Source organism: Gorilla gorilla, chromosome Y (genome assembly GCF_029281585.2).
Source record: "Gorilla gorilla gorilla isolate KB3781 chromosome Y, NHGRI_mGorGor1-v2.1_pri, whole genome shotgun sequence".
NCBI classification, from domain to species: Eukaryota; Metazoa; Chordata; class Mammalia; order Primates; family Hominidae; genus Gorilla; species Gorilla gorilla.
This window is the reverse complement of record NC_073248.2, coordinates 53,006,966-53,031,477: the sequence shown is the minus strand read 5'-3', so window position 1 is coordinate 53,031,477 and position 24,512 is coordinate 53,006,966.

Sequence of the window (24,512 nt, the reverse complement as noted above, 5' to 3'; positions counted from 1 at the left end):
GATAGTTATGATGTCACAATGCCCCCTTAGGCACATCACGGAAAGTGGTCTGTAACCTGGGTGACCTGTGCAGAGTTATGATGTCACAATGCCCCCTTAGGCAGATCACAGACAAGAGTCTGTCACCTGGGTGACCAGTGTAGAGTTATAATGTCACAATGCCTCCTTAGGCAGATCACAGACAAGGGTCTGTCTCCTGGGAGACAAGTGCAGAGTTATGATGTCACAATGCCCCCTTAGGCAGTTCACAGACAAGGGCCTTTCACCTGGGTGACCAGTGCAGATTTATGACATCACAACGCCTCCTTAGGCAGATCACAGACAATGGTTTCTCACCTTGCTGAGCAATGCAGAGTTATGATGTCACAATGCACCCTTAGGCAGATAACTGACAATGGTCTGTCACCAGGGTGACCAGTGCAGAGTTATGATGTCACAATGTCCCCTTAGGTAAATCACAGACAAGGGTCTGTCACCTGGGTGACGAGTGCAGAGTTATGATGTCACAATGTCGCCTAACGAAGATCAAAGACATGGGCCTGTCACCTGGGTTCCCACTGCAGACCTATGTTGTCACAATACCCCCTTAGGCAGATCACAGACAAGGTTCTGTCTCCTGGGTGACAAGTGCAGAGTTAAGATGTCACAATGACCCCTTAGGCAGACCACATTCTAGGGCCTGACACATGGGTGACCCGAGCAGAGGTATGATCTCACAATGCCCCGTTAGGCAGATCGCAGACAAGGGTTTGGCACCTGGGTGCCCCGTGCTGAGTTATGATGTCACAATGCCCCCTTAGGCAGATCAAAGTCAAGGTTGTGTCTCGTGGGTTACCAGTGACGAGTTATGATGTCACTCTGCCCCCTTAGGCAGATCACTGACAAGAGTCCGTCACCTGGGTTACCAGTGTACTGTTATGATGTCACAACGCCCCCTTAGACAGATCACAGACAAGGGTCTGTCACCATGGTGACCAGTGCAGAGCTAATATGCAACAACGCCCCCATAGGCAGATCACAGATATGGGTGTGTCACCTGGGTGACCAATGCAGAGTTATGATGTCACAATGGCCCCTTAGGCAGATCACAGACAAGAGTCTGTCACCATGGTCACCAGTGCAGAGTTATGATGTCACCATGCCCCCTTAGGCAGACCACAAACAAGGGTCTGTCACCTGAGTGACCTGTGCCTTTTTATGATGTCACAATGCCCCCTTTGGCAGATCACAGACAAGGGCCTCTCACCTGTGTGACCTGTGCAGAGTTATGATGTCACAATGCCCCCTTAGGCAGATCACAGACAAGGACCTGTCACCTGGGTGCCCAGTGCAGGGTTATGACGTCACAATGCCCCCTTAGGCAGATCACAGATATGGGCATGTCACCTGGGTGCCCAGTGCAGAGTTATAATGTCACAATGCCCCCTTATACACATCACAGACAAGAGCGTGTCACCTGGGTGCCCAGTGCAGAGGTATGATGTCACAATGCCCCCTGAGGCAGATCCCAGACAAGGGCCTGTCACCTGGGGTCTCACTGCGGAGCTATGATGTCACAATGCCCACTTAAGCAGATCAAAGACAAGGGTCTGTCTCCAGGGTGACCCGTGCAGGGTTATGATGTCACAATACCTCCTTATGCAGATCACAGACAAGGGTCTGTCACCTGGGTGACCCGTGCAGAGTTATGATATCACAATGCCCCCTTAGGCAGATCAGAAACAAGGGTCTGTCACCTGGGTGACCAGTGCAGGGTTATGATGTCACAATTCACCCTTAGGCAGATCACAGACAAAGGTGTTACACTTGGGTGACCAGTGCAAAGTTATGATGTCACAGTGACCCCTTAGGGAGATCACAGACAAGGGTCTGTCACGTGGGTGAACAGTGCACTGTTATGATGTCACAATGCCCCTTTAGGCAGATCACAGACAAGGGTCTTTCTCCACGGTGACCAGTGCAGTGTTATGATGTCACAATGCCCCCTCAGGCAGATCACAGACAAGGGTCTGTCACCTGTGTGACCAGTAAAGAGTTATGATGTCACAATGCCCTCTTTGGCAGAACCCAGAAAAGGGTCTGTCACTGGGTGACCAGTGGATAGTTATGCTGTCACAATGACACCTTAGCCAGATCACAGGCGAGGGTCTGTCACCTGGGTGACCTGTGCAGAGTTATAATGTCACAATGCCCACTTAGGCATATCACGGACATGGTTCTGTCAACAGGGTGACCAGTGCAGAGTTATGACGTCACAATTCCCCCTTAGGCAGATCACAGATATGGGCATGTCACCTGGGTGCCCAGTGCAGAGTTATAATGTCACAATGCCCCCTTATACACATCACAGACAAGAGCGTGTCACCTGGGTGCCCAGTGCAGAGGTATGATGTCACAATGCCCCCTTAGGCAGATCACAGACAAGAGTCTGTCACCTGGGTGACCATGTAGAGTTATGATGTCACAATGCCCCCTTAGGCAGATCACAGAAAAGGGTCTTTCAGCAGGGTGACCAGGGCAGAGTTATGATGTCACAATGCCCCCTTAGGTGGATCACACACAAGGGTCCATCAACTGGGTTACCAGTGCACAGTTTTGACGTCACTATGCCCCCTTAGGCAGATAACAGACAAGGATCTGTCACCAGGCTGACCAGTGCAGAGTTATGATGTCCCAATGCCCCCTTAGGCAGATCACAGACAAGGGTCTGCCACCTGGGTGACGAGTTCAGAGTTATGATGTCACAATGCACCCTTAGGCAGATCACAGACAAGGGTCTGTCGCCAGGGTGACCAGTGCAGAGTTATGATGTCACAATGCCCCGTTAGGCAGTTCGCAGTCAAGGGTCTGTCAACTGTGTGACCAGTGGAGAGTTATGATGTCACAATGCCCCCTTAAGAAGATCACAGACAAGTGTCTGACACCTGGGGGACAAGTACAGAGTTATAATGCCACAATTCCCCCTTAGGCAGTTCACAGACAATGGTCTGTTACCTGGGTGGCCAGTGCACATTTTTGATGTCACAACGCCCCTTTAGGCAGAAGACAGTCAATGGTCTCTCACCTTGGTGACCAATGCAGAGTTATGATGTCACAATGCCCCCTTAGGCAGATCACAGCCAAGAGTTTGTTACCTGCGTGACCAGTGCAGAGTTATGATGTCACATTGCCCCCTTAGGCAGGTCAAAGACAAGGGTCTGTCACCTGGGTTCCCAGTGCAGACTTATGATATCACAATGCCCCCTTATGCAGAACACAGACAAGGGTCTGTCACCTGGGTGACCCGTGCGGAGTTATGATGTTACAATGCCCCCTTAGGCAGATCACAGACAAGGGTCTGTCACCTGGGTGACCAGTGCAGAGTTATGATGTCACAATGCCCTCTTAGGCAGATCACAGACAAGGGTGTTACACCTGGGGGCCAGTGCAGAGTTATGATGTCACAATGAGCCCTTACGCAGATCACAGAAAATGGTCTGTCACATGGGTGACCAGTGCACAGTTATGATGTCACGATGCCCCCTTAGGCAGATCACAGAGAAGGGTCTGTCACCACCGTGACCAGTGCTGTGTTATGATGTCACAATGCCCCCTCAGGCAGATCACAGACAAGGGTCTGTCTCCTGGGTGACCAGTACAGAGTTATGGTGTCACAATGCCCCCTTAGGCAGATCGCAGAAATTGGTCTGTCACAGGGTGTCCAGTGGATAGTTATGATGTCACAATGCCCCCTTAGGCACATCACGGAAAGGGGTCTGTAACCTGGGTGACCTGTGCAGAGTTATGATGTCACAATGCCCCCTTAGGCTGATCAGAGACAACGGCCTCTCACCTGGGTTACCAATGCAGGGTTATGATGTCACAATGCCCTCTTAGGCAGATCAAAGACAAAGGCCTGTCACCTGGGTGAACAGTGCAGGGTCATGATGTCACAATACCACCTTAGGCAGATCATACACAAGGGCCTGTCACCAGGGTGACCAGTGCGGAGTTATGATGTCACAATGCCCCCTTAGGGAGATCACAGACAAGGGTCTGTCACCTGGGTGGCCCGTGCAGAGTTATGATGTCACAATGCCCCCTTAGGCTGATCACTGACAAGGGTCTGTCACCTGGGTGAGCCGTTCAGAGTTATGATGTCACAATGCCCCCTTAAGGCAGATCACAGACAAGGGTCTGTCACCTGGGTGACCCTTGCAGAGTTGTGATGTCACAATGCCCCTTAGGCAGATCACAGACAAGGACCTGTCACCAAGGTGCCCAATACTGACTTATGATGTCATAATGCCCCCTTAGGCATATCGCAGACAACGGCCTGTCACCTGGGTGACCAGGGCGGAGTTATGATGTCACAATGTCTCCTTAGGCAGATCAGACACAAAGACCTGTCACCTGGGTGCCTAGTGCAGAGTTATGATGTCACCATGTCCCCTTAGGCAGATCACAGACAAGGTTCTGTCACCTGGGTGAGCAGTGCACAGTTATGATGTCACAATGCCCCCTTAGGCAGATCACAGACAAGGCCCTGTCAGCTGGGTGACCAGTGCAGGTTTATGATGTCACAATGCCCCTTTAGGCAGATCACACACAAGGGTCTGTGCTCTGAGTGACCAGTGCTGTGTTGTGATGTCACAATGAACACTTAGGCAGATCACAGACACGGGCCTGTCAACTGGGTGACCAGTTCGGTGTTATGATGTCACAATGCCCACTTAGGCAGACCACAGCCAAGGGCCTGTCACCTTGGTGCCCAGTGCAGAGTTATGGTTTCACAATGCCCCCTTAGTCAGATCACAGATAAGGGCCTGTCACCTGGGTGCCCAGTGCAGAGTTATGATGTCACAATGCCCCCGTTAAGAAGATCACAGACAAGGGTCTGTCACCTGGGTTACCAGTGCAGTGTTATGATGTCACAATGTCCCCTTAGGCAGATCACATACAAAGACCTGTCACCTGGGTGCCTAGTGCAGAGTTATGATGTCACAATGCCCCCTTAGGCAGATCACAGACAGGGGCCTGTCATCTGGGTGAGCAGTGCAGAGTTATGATGTCACAATGCCCCCTTAGGGAGATCACAGACAAGGCCCTGTCACCAGAGTTCCCAGTGCAGAGTTATGATGTCACAATGCCCCCTTAGGCTGATCAGAGACAACGGCATCTCACCTGGGTTACCAATGCAGGGTTATGATGTCACAATGCCCTCTTAGGCAGATCAAAGACAAAGGCCTGTCACCTGGGTGAACAGTGCAGGGTCATGATGTCACAATACCACCTTAGGCAGATCATACACAAGGGCTTGTCACCAGGGTGACCAGTGCGGAGTTATGATGTCACAATGCCCCCTTAGGGAGATCTCAGACAAGGGTCTGTCACCTGGGTGGCCCGTGCAGAGTTATGATGTCACAATGCCCCCTAAGGCTGATCACTGACAAGGGTATGTCACCTGGGTGAGCCGTTCAGAGTTATGATGTCACAATGCCCCCTTAAGGCAGATCACAGACAAGGGTCTGTCACCTGGGTGACCCTTGCAGAGTTGTGATGTCACAATGCCCCTTAGGCAGATCACAGACAAAGGCCTGTCACCAAGGTGCCCAATACTGACTTATGATGTCATAATGCCCCCTTAGGCATATCGCAGACAACGGCCTGTCACCTGGGTGACCAGGGCGGAGTTATGATGTCACAATGTCTCCTTAGGCAGATCAGACACAAAGACCTGTCACCTGGGTGCCTAGTGCAGAGTTATGATGTCACCATGTACCCTTAGGCAGATCACAGACAAGGGTCTGCCACCTGGGTGAGCAGTGCACAGTTATGATGTCACAATGCCCCCTTAGGCAGATCACAGACAAGGCCCTGTCAGCTGGGTGACCAGTGCAGGTTTATGATGTCACAATGCCCCTTTAGGCAGATCACACACAAGGGTCTGTCCTCTGAGTGACCAGTGCAGTGTTATGATGTCACAATGAACACTTAGGCAGATCACAGACACGGGCCTGTCAACTGGGTGACCAGTTCGGTGTTATGATGTCACAATGCCCCCTTAGGCAGACCACAGACAAGGGCCTGTCACCTTGGTGCCCAGTGCAGAGTTATGGTTTCACAATGCCCCCTTAGTCAGATCACAGATAAGGGCCTGTCACCTGTGTGCCCAGTGCAGAGTTATGATGTCATAATGAACCCTTAGGAAGATCACTGACAAAGACCTGTCACCTGCGTCCCTAGTGCAGAGTTATTAGGTCACAATGCCCCCTTTGGCAGATCACAGACAACGGACTGTCAGGTGGGTGCCCAGTGCGGTGTTATGATATCACAATGCCCCCTTAGGGAGATCACAGAAAAAGAACTGTCAGCTGGGTGTCCAGTGCGGAGTTATGATGTCACAATGCCCATTTAGGGAGATCACAGACAACGCCCTGTCACCTGTGAGACCTTGGAAGGGTTATGATATCACAATGCCCCCTTAGGCAGATCACAGACAGTGGCCTGTCACCTGGGTGAGCAGTGCAGAATTATGACATCACAATGTCCCCTTAGGCAGATCACAGACAAGGTATTGTGACCTCGGTGCCCAGTGCAGATTTATGATGTCACAATTCCCCCTTAGGCAGATCACAGACAAGGGCCTGTCACCTGGGTGACCAGTGGAGAGTTATGATGTCAAAACGCCTCCTTAGACAGATCACAGACAAGAGTCTGTCAACTGGGTGACACGTGCAGATTTATGATGTCACAATGTCCCCTTAGGCAGATGGAAGACAAGGGTCTGTCACCACAGTGACCCGTACAGTGTTATGATGACAAAATGCCCCCTTAGGGAGATCAAGGAGAAGAGTCTGTCACCTGGGTGACACGTGCAGATTTATGATGTCACAATGCCTCCTTAGGCAGATGAAAGACAAGGGTCTGTCACTGAGGGGACCAGTGCGAGGTTATGATGTCACAATGACCCGATAGGCAGTTCACAGACAAGTGTCTGTCACCCGGGTGACCAGTGCCGAGTTATGATGTCACAATGCACCCTTGGGCAGATTAAAGACAAGGGTCTGTCACCTGGGTTACCAGTGCAGTGTTATGATGTCACAATGCCCCCTTAGGCAGATCACATACAAAGACCTGTCACCTGGGTGCCTAGTGCAGAGTTATGATGTCACAATGCCCCCTTAGGCAGATCACAGACAGGGGCCTGTCACCTGGGTGAGCAGTGCAGAGTTATGATGTCACAATGCCCCCTTAGGGAGATCACAGACAAGGCCCTGTCACCAGGGTTCCCAGTGCAGAGTTGTGATATCACAATGCCCCCTTAGGCAGATCACAGACAAGGGCCTGTCACCTGGCTGCCCAGTGCAGAGTTATGATGTCACAATGCCCCCTTAGGCTGATCAGAGACAACGGCCTCTCACCTGGGTTACCAATGCAGGGTTATGATGTCACAATGCCCTCTTAGGCAGATCAAAGACAAAGGCCTGTCACCTGGGTGAACAGTGCAGGGTCATGATGTCACAATACCACCTTAGGCAGATCATACACAAGGGCCTGTCACCAGGGTGACCAGTGCGGAGTTATGATATCACAATGCCCCCTTAGGGAGATCACAGACAAGGGTCTGTCACCTGGGTGGCCCGTGCAGAGTTATGATGTCACAATGCCCCCTTAGGCTGATCACTGACAAGGGTCTGTCACCTGGGTGAGCCGTTCAGAGTTATGATGTCACAATGCCCCCTTAAGGCAGATCACAGACAAGGGTCTGTCACCTGGGTGACCCTTGCAGAGTTGTGATGTCACAATGCCCCTTAGGCAGATCACAGACAAGGGCCTGTCACCAAGGTGCCCAATACTGACTTATGATGTCATAATGCCCCCTTAGGCGTATCGCAGACAACGGCCTGTCACCTGGGTGACCAGGGCGGAGTTATGATGTCACAATGTCTCCTTAGGCAGATCAGACACAAAGACCTGTCACCTGGGTGCCTAGTGCAGAGTTATGATGTCACCATGTCCCCTTAGGCAGATCACAGACAAGGGTCTGTCACCTGGGTGAGCAGTGCAGAGTTATGATGTCACAATGCCCCCTTAGGCAGATCACAGACAAGGCCCTGTCAGCTGGGTGACCAGTGCATGTTTATGATGTCACAATGCCCCTTTTGGCAGATCACACACAAGGGTCTGTCCTCTGAGTGACCAGTGCAGTGTTATGATGTCACAATGAACACTTAGGCAGATCACAGACACGGGCCTGTCAACTGGGTGACCAGTTCGGTGTTATGATGTCACAATGCCCCCTTAGGCAGACCACAGACAAGGGCCTGTCACCTTGGTGCCCAGTGCAGAGTTATGGTTTCACAATGCCCCCTTAGTCAGATCACAGATAAGGGCCTGTCACCTGGGTGCCCAGTGCAGAGTTATGATGTCACAATGAACCCTAAGGAAGATCACAGACAAAGACCTGTCACCTGCGTGCCTAGTGCAGAGTTATTAGGTCACAATGCCCCCTTTGGCAGATCACAGACAACGGACTGTCAGGTGGGTGCCCAGTGCGGAGTTATGATATCACAATGCCCCCTTAGGGAGATCACAGAAAAAGAACTGTCAGCTGGGTGTCCAGTGCGGAGTTATGATGTCACAATGCCCCTTTAGGGAGATCACAGACAACGCCCTGTCACCTGCGAGACCTTGGAAGGGTTATGATATCACAATGCCCCCTTAGGCAGATCACAGACAGTGGCCTGTCACCTGGGTGAGCAGTGCAGAATTATGACATCACAATGTCCCCTTAGGCAGATCACAGACAAGGTATTGTGACCTCGGTGCCCAGTGCAGAGTTATGATGTCACAATTCCCCCTTAGGCAGATCACAGACAAGGGCCTGTCACCTGGGTGACCAGTGGAGAGTTATGATGTCAAAACGCCTCCTTAGACAGATCACAGACAGGAGTCTGTCAACTGGGTGACACGTGCAGATTTATGATGTCACAATGTCCCCTTAGGCAGATGGAAGACAAGGGTCTGTCTCCACAGTGACCCGTGCAGTGTTATGATGACAAAATGCCCCCTTAGGGAGATCAAGGAGAAGAGTCTGTCACCGGGGTGACACATGCAGATTTATGATGTCACAATGCCTCCTTAGGCAGATGAAAGACAAGGGTCTGTCACTGAGGGGACCAGTGCGAGGTTATGATGTCACAATGACCCGATAGGCAGTTCACAGACAAGTGTCTGTCACCTGGGTGACCAGTGCCGAGTTATGATGTCACAATGCCCCCTTAGTCAGATCACAGACAAGGTTCTTTCACCTGGTTCACCAGTGAAGAGTTATGATGTCACAATGCCCCCTTAGGCAGACCATAGACAAAGGTCTCTCAGTGAGGGGACCAGTGCAGAGTTATAGTGTCACAATGCACCCTTAGGCATGTCACAGACAATCGTCTGTCACCTGGGTGACCAGTGCGGAGTTATGATGTCACAATGCCCCCTTAGGCAGATCACAGACCAGGGTCTGTCACCTGCGTGACCAGTGCAGAGTTATGATGTCACAATGACCCATTAGGCAGATCACAGACAAGGGTCTGTCACCTGGGTGACCCGTGCAGAGTTATGATATCACAATGCCCCTTTAGGCAGATTACAGACAACGGTCTGTCACCTGGGTGGCCACTGCAGAGTTACGATGTCACAATGAGCCATTAGGCAGATCACAGACAATGGCACGTCACCTGGGTGCCCAGTGCAGACTTATTATGTCACAATGTCCCCTTATGCCCATCACAGACTATGAGCTGTCATCTGGGTGACCAGTGCAGTTATGATGTCACAATGCCTCCTTAGGCAGATCACAGACAAGGGTCTTTCACCGGGGTGACCAGTGCTGAGTTATGATGTCACAATGACCCCTTAGGCAGATCACAGACAAAGGTGTGTCACCTCGGTGACCAGTGGAGGGTTTTGATGTCACAGTGCCACCTTAGGCAGAACACAGACAAGGGTCTGTCACCTGGGTGACCAATGCAGACTTATGATGTCACAATGCCCTCTTTAGCAGTTCACACACAGGGGTCTGTCCCCTGGGTGACCACTGCAGGGTTATGATGTCACAATGCCTCCTTAGGCAGATCACAGAAAGTGATCTGTCACCTTGGTGACATGTACAGAGTTATGATGTCACAATGCCCCCTTAGGGAGATCACAGACAAGGATCTGTCTCCTGGGTGACCAGTGCAAGATTATGGTGTCTCAATGCCCCCTTAGGCAGATCACAGACAAGGGTCTGTCTCCTGAGTGACCCGTGCAGAATTATGATGCCACAATGCCCCCTTAGGCAGATCACAGACAAGGTCCTGTCACCTCGGTGCCCAGTGCAGAGTTGTGATGTCACAATGCCACCTTAGGCAGATCACAGACAAGGGCCTGTCACCTGGGTGACCAGTGCAGAGTTATGATGTCACAATGCCCCCTTACGCAGATCACATAGAATGGTCTGACACTTTTGTGACGTGTGCAGAGTTATGGTGTCACAACGGCCCCTTAGGCACATCACTGACCACGGTCTGTCACCTGGGTGACCAGTGCAGAGTTATGATGCCACAATGCCCACTAAGGCAGATCAGAGTCAAGGGTCTGTCACCTGGGTGACCAGTGCTCAGTTATGATGTCACAATGCACCCTTAGGCAGATGATAGACAAGGGTTTGTCACCTGGGTGACCCTTGCAGAGTTAAGATGTCACAATGCCCCCTTATGGAGATCACAGACAAAGGCCTGTCACCCGGGTGACCAGTGCAGGGTTATGAAGTCACAAGGCCCATTAGGCATATCACAGACAAGGGTCTGTAACCTGGGTGACCAGTGGAGGGTTATGATTTCAAAATGCCCCTTTAGACAGATCACAGACAAGGGTCTGTCACCATGGTGACAAGTGTAGAGTTATGACGTCACAAAGCCCCCTAATTCACATCAAAGACAAGGGTCTGTCACCTCGGTGACCTGTGAAGAGTTATGATGTCACAGTGCACCCTAAGGCAGATCAAAGACAAGGGTCTGCCACCACGGTGACCAGTGCAGAGTTATGATGTCACAATGTCCCATTACGCAGATCACAGACAAGGGTCAGTCACCTGGGTGACCAGTGAACACTTATGATGTCACAATGCCCCCTTAGGCCGATCACAGACAATTGTCTGTCACCATGGTGACCAGTGCAGACTTATGATATCACAATGCCCCCTTAGGCAGATCACAGACAAGGGCCTGTCACCTGGGTGAGCAGTGCAGATTTATGATGACACAACGCCCCATTAGGCAGATCACAGACAATGGCGTCTCACCTTGGTGACCAATGCAGTTAAGATGTCACAATGCCGCATTAGGCAGATCACAGACAAGTGTCTGTCAACTGTGTGACCAGTGCAGACTTATGATGTCACAGTGCCCCCTTAGGCAGATCACAGAAAATGGTCTTTCACCAGGGTTACCAGTGCACACTTATGATGAAGCAATGCCGCCTCAGGCAGATCACAGACAAGGGTCTGTCTCCTGCGTGACCAGTGAAGAGTTAAGATGTCACAGTGACCCCATAGGCAGATCACATTCAAGGGCCTGTCACATGGGTGACAGGGCAGTGTTATGATGTCACAATGCCCCCTTAGGCAGATAACAGACAAGGTTCTGTGACCTAGGTGACCAGTGCACACTTATGATGTCCCAATGCCCCCTGAGGCAGATCACAGACATGGGTCTGTCACCACAGTGACCAAGGAAGAGTTATGATGCGGCAATCCCCCCTTAGGCAGATCACAAACAAGGGTGTGTCACCTGGGTGACCAGTGTAGAGTGATGATGTCACAATGCACCCTTAGGCAGATCACAGACAACGGTCTGTCACCTGGGTGAACAGTGCTGAGTTATGATGTCACAATGACCCTTCGGCAGATTACGGACAAGGGTCTGTCACCATGGTGACCAGTGCAGGGTTGTGATGTCACAATGCCTCCTTAGGCAGTTCAAAGACAAGGGTCTGTCACCCTTGTGACCAGTGCAGAGTTATGATGACACAAGGCACCCTTAGTCAGATAACGGACAAGGGTCTGTCACCAGGGTGACCAGTGCAGACTTATGATGTCACATTACCCACTTAGGCAGATCACAGACAAGGTTCTGTCACCTGCGTGACCAGTGCTGAGTTATGATGTCACATTACCCACTTAGGCAGATCAAAGACAAGGGTCTCTCGCATGGGTGACCAGTGCAGAATTATGATGTCACAATGCCCCCTTTGAAATATCACAGACCAGGGTCTGTCACTTGGTGACCAGCGCAGAGTTATGATGTCACAATGGCCCCTTTTGCAGATGACAGACAAGTGTCTGTCACCATGGAAACCAGTCCAGAGTTATGATGACACCATGCCCCTTAGGCAGATCACAAACAAGGGTCTGTCACCTGGGTGACCCGAGCCTTGTTATGATGTCACAAGGCCCCCTACGACAGATCACAGACAAGGGCCTCTCACCTGCGTGTCCCGTGCAGAATTATGATGTCACAATGCCCCCTTACGCAGATCACGGAGAAGGTCCTGTCACCTGGGTGACCAGTGCAGAGTTATAATGTCACAAAGCCCCCTTATGCATATCACAGACAAGGGCCTGTCACCTGGGTGCCCAGTGCAGAGTTATGATGTCACAATGCCCCCTTAGGCAGATCACAGACAGGGGCCTGTCACCTGGGGTCTCAGCACAGATTTATGATGTCACAATGCCCACTTAAGCAGATCAAAGACAAGGGTCTGTCACCAGGGTGACCCGTGCATAGTTATGATTTCACAATGCCCCCTTATGCAGAACACAGACAAGGGTCTGTCACCTGGGTGACCCGTGCGGAGTTATGATGTTACAATGCCCCCTTAGGCAGATCACAGACAAGGGTCTGTCACCTGGGTGACCAGTGCAGAGTTATGATGTCACAATGCCCTCTTAGGCAGATCACAGAGAAGGGTGTTACACCTGGGGGCCAGTGCAGAGTTATGATGTCACAATGAGCCCTTAGGCAGATCACAGAAAACGGTCTGTCACATGGGTGACCAGTGCACAGTTATGATGTCACGATGCCCCCTTAGGCAGATCACAGAGAAGGGTCTGTCACCACCGTGACCAGTGCTGTGTTATGATGTCACAATGCCCCCTCAGGCAGATCACAGACAAGGGTCTGTCTCCTGGGTGACCAGTACAGAGTTATGGTGTCACAATGCCCCCTTAGGCAGATCGCAGAAAATGGTCTGTCACAGGGTGTCCAGTGGATAGTTATGATGTCACAATGCCCCCTTAGGCACATCACGGAAAGGGGTCTGTAACCTGGGTGACCTGTGCAGAGTTATGATGTCACAATGCCCCCTTAGGCAGAACACAGACAAGAGTCTGTCACCTGGGTGACCAGTGTATAGTTATAATGTCACAATGCCTCCTTAGGCAGATCACAGACAATGGTCTGTCTCCTGGGAGACAAGTGCAGAGTTATGATGTCACAATGCCCCCTTAGGCAGTTCACAGACAAGGGCATTTCACCTGGGTGACCAGTGCAGATTTATGACGTCACAACGCCTCCTTAGGCAGATCACAGACAATGGTTTCTCACCTTGCTGAGCAATGCAGAGTTATGATGTCACAATGCACCCTTAGGCAGATAACTGACAATGGTCTGTCACCAGGGTTACCAGTGCAGAATTATGATGTCACAATGTCCCCTTAGGTAAATCACAGACAAGGGTCTGTCACCTGGGTGACGAGTGCAGAGTTATGATGTCACAATGTCGCCTAACGAAGATCAAAGACATGGGCCTGTCACCTGGGTTCCCACTGCAGACCTATGATGTCACAATACCCCCTTAGGCAGATCACAGACAAGGTTCTGTCTCCTGGGTGACAAGTGCAGAGTTAAGATGTCACAATGACCCCTTAGGCAGACCACATTCTAGGGCCTGACTCATGGGTGACCCGAGCAGAGGTATGATCTCACAATGCCCCGTTAGGCAGATCGCAGACAAGGGTTTGTCACCTGGGTGCCCCGTGCTGAGTTATGATGTCACAATGCCCCCTTAGGCAGATCAAAGTCAAGGTTGTGTCTCGTGGGTTACTAGTGACGAGTTATGATGTCACTCTGCCCCCTTAGGCAGATCACTGACAAGAGTCCATCACCTGGGTTACCAGTGCACTGTTATGAAGTCACAATGCCCCCTTAGACAGATCACAGACAAGGGTCTGTCACCATGGTGACCAGTGCAGAGTTAATATGCAACAACGCCCCCATAGGCAGATCACAGACATGGGTGTGTCACCTGGGTGACCACTGCAGAGTTATGATGTCACAATGGCCCCTTAGGCAGATCACAGACAAGTGTCTGTCACCATGGTCACCAGCGCAGAGTTATGATGTCACCATGCCCCCTTAGGCAGACCACAAACAAGGGTCTGTCACCTGGGTGACCCGTGCCGTTTTATGATGTCACAATGCCCCCTTTGGCAGATCACAGACAAGGGCCTCTCACCTGTGTGACCCGTGCAGAGTTATGATGTCACAATGCCCCTTAGGCAGATCACAGACAAGGGCCTGTCACCTGGGTGCCCAGTGCAGGGTTATGACGTCACAATGCCCCCTTAGGCAGATCACAGATATGGGCATGTCACCTGGGTGCCCAGTGCAGAGTTATAATGTCACAATGAACCCTTATACACATCACAGACAAGAGCGTGTCACCTGGGCGCCCAGTGCAGAGTTATGATGTCACATTGACCCCTTAGACAGATCACAGACAAGGGTTTGTCACTTGGGTGACCAGTGCAGAGTTATGATCTCACAATGACCCGTTAGGCAGATCACAGAGCTTCTGTCACCTCTGTGACCAGTGCAGAGTTATGGTGTCACAATGCCCCTTTAGGCAGATCAAAGACAAGGGTCTGTCACCTGGGTTACCAGTGCAGAGTTTGGATGTCACAATGCAAACTTAAGCAGATCAAAGGCAATGGGCCGTCACCAGGGTGACCTCTGCAGTGTTATGAGGTCACAATGCACCCCTAGGCAGATCACAGACAAGGGTCTGTCACCTGGGTGATCCGTGCAGAGTTATGATGTCACAATGCCCCCTTTGGCAGATCACTGACAAGGGTCTTTCAAGAGGATGACCAGTGCAGAGTTATGATGTCACCATGCCCCCTTAGGCAGATCAAAGACAAGGGTCTGTCACCTGGGTTACTAGTGCACTGCTATGATGTCACAATGCCCCCTTAGGCAGATCAAAGACGGGGTCTGTCACCACGGGGACCAGTGCAGAGTTAAGATGCAACAATGCCCGCATAGGCAGATCACAGACAAGGGTCTGTCACCTGGTTGACCAATGCAGAGTTATGATGTCACAATGCCCCCTTAGGCAGTTCAAAGACAAGGGTCTGTCACCCTTGTGACCAGTGCAGAGTTATGATGACACAAGGCACCCTTAGTCAGATAACGGACAAGGGTCTGTCACCAGGGTGACCAGTGCAGACTTATGATGTCACATTACCCACTTAGGCAGATCACAGACAAGGATCTGTCACCTGCGTGACCAGTGCAGAGTTATGATGTCACATTACCCACTTAGGCAGATCAAAGACAAGGGTCTCTCGCCTGGGTGACCAGTGCAGAATTATGATGTCACAATGCCCCGTTTGAAATATCACAGACAAAGGTCTGTCACTTGGTGACCAGCGCAGAGTTATGACGTCACAATGGCCCCTTATGCAGATGACAGAGAAGTGTCTGTCACCATGGTAACCAGTCGAGAGTTATGATGACACCATGTCCCTTAGGCAGATCACAAACAAGGGTCTGTCACCTGGGTGACCCGAGCCTTGTTATGATGTCACAAGGCCCCCTAAGACAGATCACAGACCAGGGCCTCTCACCTGTGTGTCCCATGCAGAATTATGATGACACAATGCCCCCTTACGCAGATCACGGAGAAGGTCCTGTCACCTGGGAGACCAGTGCAGAGTTATAATGTCACAAAGCCCCCTTATGCATATCACAGACAAGGGCCTGTCACCTGGGTGCCCAGTGCAGAGTTATGATGTCACAATGCCCCCTTAGGCAGATCACAGACAGGGGCCTGTCACCTAGGGTCTCAGCACAGATTTATGATGTCACAATGCCCACTTAAGCAGATCAAAGACAAGGGTCTGTCACCAGGGTGACCCGTGCATAGTTATGATTTCACAATGCCCCCTCATGCAGAACACAGACAAGGGTCTGTCACCTGGGTGACCCGTGCAGAGTTATGATGTTACAATGCCCCCTTAGGCAGATCACAGACAAGGGTCTGTCACCTGGGTGACCAGTGCAGAGTTATGATGTCACAATGCCCTCTTAGGCAGATCACAGACAAGGGTGTTACACCTGGGGGCCAGTGCAGAGTTATGATGTCACAATGAGCCCTTAGGCAGATCACAGAAAATGGTCTGTCACATGGGTGACCAGTGCACAGTTATGATGTCACAATTCCCCCTTAGGCAGTTCACAGACAATGGTCTGTTACCTGGGTGGCCAGTGCAGATTTTTGATGTCACAACGCCCCTTAAGGCAGAAGACAGTCAATGGTCTCTCACCTTGGTGACCAATGCAGAGTTATGATGTCACAATGCCCCCTTAGGCATATCACAGACAAGAGTTTGTTACCTGCGTGACCAGTGCAGAGTTATGATGTCACATTGCCCCCTTAGGCAGGTCAAAGACAAGGGTCTGTCACCTGGGTGACCCGTGCAGAGTAAAGATGTCACAATGCCCCCTTAGGCAGATCAAAGACCAGGGTCTGTCACGTGGGTGACCAGTGCAGAGTTATGATGTCACAATGCCCCCTTAGGCAGATCACAGACAAGGGTCTGTCACCTGGGTGACCCGTGCAGAGTTATGATGTCACAATGCCCCCTTTGGCAGATCACTGACAAGGGTCTTTCAAGAGGATGACCAGTGCAGAGTTATGATGTCACAATGCCCCCTTAGGCAGATCACAGACAAGGGTCTGTCACCTGGGTTACTAGTGCACTGCTATGATGTCGCAATGCCCCCTTAGGCAGATCAAAGACGGGGTCTGTCACCACGGGGACCAGTACAGATTTAAGATGCAACAATGCCCGCATAGGCAGATCACAGACAAGGGTCTGTCACCTGGGTGACCAATGCAGAGTTATGATGCCACAATGCCCCCTTAGGCAGTTCAAAGACAAGGGTCTGTCACCCTTGTGACCAGTGCAGAGTTATGATGACACAAGGCACCCTTAGTCAGATAACAGACAAGGGTCTGTCACCAGGGTGACCAGTGCAGACTTATGATGTCTCATGACCCACTTAGGCAGATCACAGACAAGGATCTGTCACCTGCGTGACCAGTGCAGAGTTATGATGTCTCATTACCCACTTAGGCAGATCAAAGACAAGGGTCTCTCGCCTGGGTGACCAGTGCAGAATTATGATGTCACAATGCCCCCTTTGAAATATCACAGACAAGGGTCTGTCACTTGGTGACCAGCGCAGAGTTATGATGTCACAATGTCCCCTTACGTAGATGACAGACAAGTGTCTGTCACCATGGTAACCAGTCCAGAGTTATGATGACACCATGCCCCTTAGGCAGATCACAAACAAGGGTCTGTCACCTGGGTGACCCGAGCCTTGTTATGATGTCACAAGGCCCCCTAAGACAGATCACAGACAAGGGCCTCTCACCTGTGTGTCCCGTGCAGAATTATGATGTCACAATGCCCCCTTACGCAGATCACGGAGAAGGTCCTGTCACCTGGGTGACCAGTGCAGAGTTATAATGTCACAAAGCCCCCTTATGCATATCACAGACAAGGGCCTGTCACCTGGGTGCCCAGTGCAGAGTTATGATGTCACAATGACCCCTTAGGCAGATCACAGACAGGGGCCTGTCACCTAGGGTCTCAGCACAGATTTATGATGTCACAATGCCCACTTAAGCAGATCAAAGACAAGGGTCTGTCACCAGGGTGACCCGTGCATAGTTATGATTTCACAATGCCCCCTTATGCAGAACACAGACAAGGGTCTGTCACCTGGGTGACCCGTGCGGAGTTATGATGTTACAATGCCCCCTTAGGCAGATCACAGACAAGGGTCTGTCACCTGAGTGACCAGTGCAGAGTTATGATGTCACAATGCCCTCTTAGGCAGATCACAGACAAGAGTGTTACACCTGGGGGCCAGTGCAGAGTTATGATGTCACAATGAGCCCTTAGGCAGATCACAGAAAATGGTCTGTCACATGGGTGACCAGTGCAGAGTTATGATGTCACGATGCCCCCTTAGGCAGATCACAGAGAAGGGTCTGTCACCACGGTGACCAGTGCAGTGTTATGATGTCACAATGCCCCCTCAGGCAGATCACAGACAAGGGTCTGTCACAGGGTGTCCAGTGGATAGTTATGATGTCACAATGCCCCCTTAGGCACATCACGGAAAGTGGTCTGTAACCTGGGTGACCTGTGCAGAGTTATGATGTCACAATGCCCCCTTAGGCAGATCACAGACAAGAGTCTGTCACCTGGGTGACCAGTGTAGAGTTATAATGTCACAATGCCTCCTTAGGCAGATCACAGACAATGGTCTGTCTCCTGGGAGACAAGTGCAGAGTTATGATGTCACAATGCCCCCTTAGGCAGTTCACAGACAAGGGCCTTTCACCTGGGTGACCAGTGCAGATTTATGACATCACAACGCCTCCTTAGGCAGATCACAGACAATGGTTTCTCACCTTGCTGAGCAATGCAGAGTTATGATGTCACAATGCACCCTTAGGCAGATAACTGACAATGGTCTGTCACCAGGGTGACCAGTGCAGAGTTATGATGTCACAATGTCCCCTTAGGTAAATCACAGACAAGGGTCTGTCACCTGGGTGACGAGTGCAGAGTTATGATGTCACAATGTCGCCTAACGAAGATCAAAGACATGGGCCTGTCACCTGGGTTCCCACTGCAGACCTATGTTGTCACAATACCCCCTTAGGCAGATCACAGACAAGGTTCTGTCTCCTGGGTGACAAGTGCAGAGTTAAGATGTCACAATGACCCCTTAGGCAGACCACATTCTAGGGCCTGACACATGGGTGACCCGAGCAGAGGTATGATCTCACAATGCCCCGTTAGGCAGATCGCAGACAAGGGTTTGTCACCTGGGTGCCCTGTGCTGAGTTATGATGTCACAATGCCCCCTTAGGCAGATCAAAGTCAAGGTTGTGTCTCGTGGGTTACCAGTGACGAGTTATGATGTCACTCTGCCCCCTTAGGCAGATCACTGACAAGAGTCCGTCACCTGGGTTACCAGTGTACTGTTATGATGTCACAACGCCCCCTTAGACAGATCGCAGACAAGGGTCTGTCACCATGGTGACCAGTGCAGAGCTAATATGCAACAACGCCCCCATAGGCAGATCACAGTTATGGGTGTGTCACCTGGGTGACCAATGCAGAGTTATGATGTCACAATGGCCCCTTAGGCAGATCACAGACAAGAGTCTGTCACCATGGTCACCAGTGCAGAGTTATGATGTCACCATGCCCCCTTAGGCAGACCACAAACAAGGGTCTGTCACCTGAGTGACCTGTGCCTTTTTATGATGTCACAATGCCCCCTTTGGCAGATCACAGACAAGGGCCTCTCACCTGTGTGACCCGTGCAGAGTTATGATGTCACAATGCCCCTTAGGCAGATCACAGACAAGGACCTGTCACCTGGGTGCCCAGTGCAGGGTTATGACGTCACAATGCCCCCTTAGGCAGATCACAGATATGGGCATGTCACCTGGGTGCCCAGCGCAGAGTTATAATGTCACAATGCCCCCTTATACACATCACAGACAAGAGCGTGTCACCTGGGTGCCCAGTGCAGAGGTATGATGTCACAATGCCCCCTGAGGCAGATCCCAGACAAGGGCCTGTCACCTGGGGTCTCACTGCGGAGCTATGATGTCACAATGCCCACTTAAGCAGATCAAAGACAAGGGTCTGTCTCCAGGGTGACCCGTGCAGGGTTATGATGTCACAATACCTCCTTATGCAGATCACAGACAAGGGTCTGTCACCTGGGTGACCCGTGCAGAGTTATGATATCACAATGCCCCCTTAGGCAGATCAGAAACAAGGGTCTGTCACCTGGATGACCAGTGCAGGGTTATGATGTCACAATTCACCCTTAGGCAGATCACAGACAAAGGTGTTACACTTGGGTGACCAGTGCAAAGTTATGATGTCACAGTGACCCCTTAGGGAGATCACAGACAAGGGTCTGTCACGTGGGTGAACAGTGCACTGTTATGATGTCACAATGCCCCTTTAGGCAGATCACAGACAAGGGTCTTTCTCCACGGTGACCAGTGCAGTGTTATGATGTCACAATGCCCCCTCAGGCAGATCACAGACAAGGGTCTGACACCTGTGTGACCAGTAAAGTGTTATGATGTCACAATGCCCTCTTTGGCAGAACCCAGAAAAGGGTCTGTCACTGGGTGACCAGTGGATAGTTATGATGTCACAATGACACCTTAGCCAGATCACAGGCGAGGGTCTGTCACCTGGGTGACCTGTGCAGAGTTATAATGTCACAATGCCCACTTAGGCATATCACGGACATGGTTCTGTCAACAGGGTGACCAGTGCAGAGTTATGATGTCACAATTCCCCCTTAGGCAGATCACAGATATGGGCATGTCACCTGGGTGCCCAGTGCAGAGTTATAATGTCACAATGCCCCCTTATACACATCACAGACAAGAGCGTGTCACCTGGGTGCCCAGTGCAGAGGTATGATGTCACAATGCCCCCTTAGGCAGATCACAGACAAGAGTCTGTCACCTGGGTGACCATGTAGAGTTATGATGTCACAATGCCCCCTTAGGCAGATCACAGAAAAGGGTCTTTCAGCAGGGTGACCAGGGCAGAGTTATGATGTCACAATGCCCCCTTAGGTGGATCACACACAAGGGTCCATCAACTGGGTTACCAGTGCACAGTTTTGACGTCACTATGCCCCCTTAGGCAGATAACAGACAAGGATCTGTCACCAGGCTGACCAGTGCAGAGTTATGATGTCCCAATGCCCCCTTAGGCAGATCACAGACAAGGGTCTGCCACCTGGGTGACAAGTTCAGAGTTATGATGTCACAATGCCCGCATAGGTAGATCACAGATGACGGCCTGTCACCTGCGTGCCCAGTGCAGACTTATGATGTCGCAATGACCACTTAGGCAGATCACAGACTAGGGTCTGTCTCCTGAGTGACCAGTGCAGAGGTATGATGTCACAGTGACCCCTTAGGCAGATCACAGACAAGGGTCTGTCACCTGGGTGACCAGTGCAGAGTTATGATGTCACAATGCCCCCTTAGGCAGATCACAGGCAAGGGTCCGTCACCTAGGTGACCTCTGCCGAGGTATGATGTCACAATGCCCCCTTGATCATTTCACAGACAAGGGTCTGTCACCTGGGTGACCCGTGCAGAGTTATGATGTCATAATCCCTCCTTAGGCATATCACAGACAATTTTCTGTCACCTTGGTGACCAGTGCAGCGTTATGATGTCACATTGCCCGCTTACGCAGATCACAGAGAAGGGTCTGTCGCCTGGGTTACCCGTGCAGAATTATGATGTCACAATGCCCCCTTAGGCAGATCACAGACAAGGGTCTGTCACCTGGGCGACCAGTTCAGAGTTATGACGTCACAATGCCCCCTTAGGCAGATCACAGACAAGGGTCTATCACCAGGGTGACTAGTAAAGAGTTGTGATGTCACAATGCCCCGTTAGGCAGTTCACTGTCATGGATCTGTCACCTGAGTGACAAGTGGAGAGTTATGATGTCACGATGCCACCTTAAGCAGCTCACAGACAAAGGTCTGTCACCTGTGTGACCAGTGCAGATTTATGATGTCACATCGAGCCCTTAGGCAGATCACAGACAATGGTTTCTCACCTTGGTGACCAATGCACAGTTATGATGTCACAATGCTGCATTAGGCAGATCACAGTCAAGGGTCTGTCAAGTGCGTGACCAGTGCAGAGTTATGATGTCACAATGCCCCCTTAGGCAGATCACAGACAACGATCTGTCAACTGTGTGACCAGTGCAGAGTTATGATGTCACAATGCCCCCTTAGGGAGATCACAGACAAGGGTCTGTCACCTGGGTGTCCCGTTCAGAGTTATTATGTCACAATGCCCCTTAGGCAGATAAAAGACAAGGGTCTGTCACCGGGATGACCAGTGCAGAGTTATGATGTCACAATGCCGACTTAGGTAGCTCAAAACAAGGACCTTTCACCTGAGTTCCGTGCAGACTTATGATGTCACAATGCCCCCTTATGCAGATCACAGACAAGGCTCTGTCTCCTGGGTGACCAGTGCAGAGTTAGTATGTCACAATGACCCCTTACGTGGATCACATTCAAGGGCCTGTCACAAGGGTGACCCGAGGAGAGTTATGATGTCACAATGACCCCTTAGGCAGATCACAGACAAGGGCCTGTGACCTGGGTGTCCCGTGCCGAGTTATGATGTCACAATGCTCCCTTAGGCAGATCAAAGACCAGGGTCTGTCACGTGGGGCACCAGTGCATTTTTATGATGTCACAATGCCCCCTTAGGTAGATCACAGACAAGGGTCTGTCACCTGGCTGACGAGTGCACTGTTATGATGTCACAATGCCCCCTTAGGCAGATCACAGACAAGGGTCTGTCACCATGGTGACTGGTGCAGAGTTAATATGCAACAACGCCCCCATAGCCAGATCACAGACAAGTGTCTGTCACCTGCGTGACCAGTGCAGAGTTATAGTGTCACAATGCCTCCTTAGGCAGATCAGAGACAAGGGTCTGTCACCTGGGTGAGCAGTGCAGAGTTATGATGTCACAATGACCCCTTAGGCAGATCACAGACAAGGGTCTGTCACCTGGGTGACCAGTGCAAGGTTATGATGACACAATGACCCCTTAGGCAGATCACAGACAAGGGTCTGTCACCTGGGTGACCAGTGCAGAGTTATGATGACACAATGACCCCTTAGGCAGATCACAAAGGTTCTGTCACCTCTGTGACCAGTGCAGGGTTATGATGTCACAATGCCCTTTAAGCCGATCAAACACAAGGGTCTGTCACCTGGGTTACCAGTGCAGGGTTACGGAGTCACAATGCCTACTTAAGCAGATGAAAGAAAATGGTCTGTCACCAGAGTGACCCGTGCAGAGTTACGATGTCACAATGCATCCTTAGCCAGATCGCAGACAATGGTCTGTCACCTGGGTGACCCGTTGAGAGTTATGATGTCACTATGCCCCCTTAGGCAGATCACAGACAAGGGCCTGTCACCTGGGTGACCAGTGCAGCGTTATCATGTCACAATGCCCCCTTAGGCAGATCACAGAGAAGGTTCTTTCACCTGAGTGACCAGTGCAGACTAATGATGTCACAATGCCCCCTTAGGCAGATCACAGACAAGGGCCTGTCACCACGTTGACCAGTGCAGAGTTATGATGTCACAATGCACCCTTAGGGAGATCACAGAAAAGGGTCTGTCACCTGGGTGACCAGTGCAGAGTTACGATGTCACAATGACCCCTTAGGCAGATCACAGAGAAGGGTCTGCCTCCTGTGTGAACAGTACAGAGTTATGATGTCACAATGCCCCATTAAGAGGTTCACCGACAAGGGTCTGCCACCTGGGTGACCAGTACAGAGTTACGATGTCACAATGCCTCCTAAGGCAGATCACAGACAAGGGTCTGCCACCTCGGTGACCATTGCTGAGTTATGATGTCACAATGACCCCTTAGGCAGATCACAGACAAGGGTCTGTCACCTGGGTGACGAGTGCAGAGTTATGATGTCACAATGACCTCTTAGGCAGATCACAGTGGTTCTGTCACCTCTGTGACGAGGGCAGGGTTATGATGTCTCAATGCCCTTTAGGAAGACCAAACAAAAGGGACTGTCACCTGGGTTACCAGTGCAGGGTTACGATGTCACAATGCCCACGTAAGCATATCAAAGACAATGGTCTGTCACCAGGGTGACCCGTGCAGAGTTATGATGTCACAATGTCCCCTTAGGCAGTTCACAGACAATGGTCTGTCACCTGGGTTACCAGTGCAGGGTTACGATGTCACAATGCCCACTTAAGCATATCAAAGACAATGGTCTGTCACCAGGGTGACCCGTGCAGAGTTATGATGTCACAATGCCCCCTTAGGCAGTTCACAGACAAGGGTCTGTCACCTGGGTGACCAGTGCAGATTTATTATGTCACAACTGCCCTTTAGGCGGGTCAGAGACAATGGTCTGTCACCTTGGTGACCAATGCAGAGTTATGATGTCTCAATGCCCCCTTAGGCAGATCACAGACAAGGGTCTGTCACCTACGTGACCAGTGCAGAGTTATGATGTCACAATTCCCCCTTAGGCAGATCACAGACAAGTGTCTGTC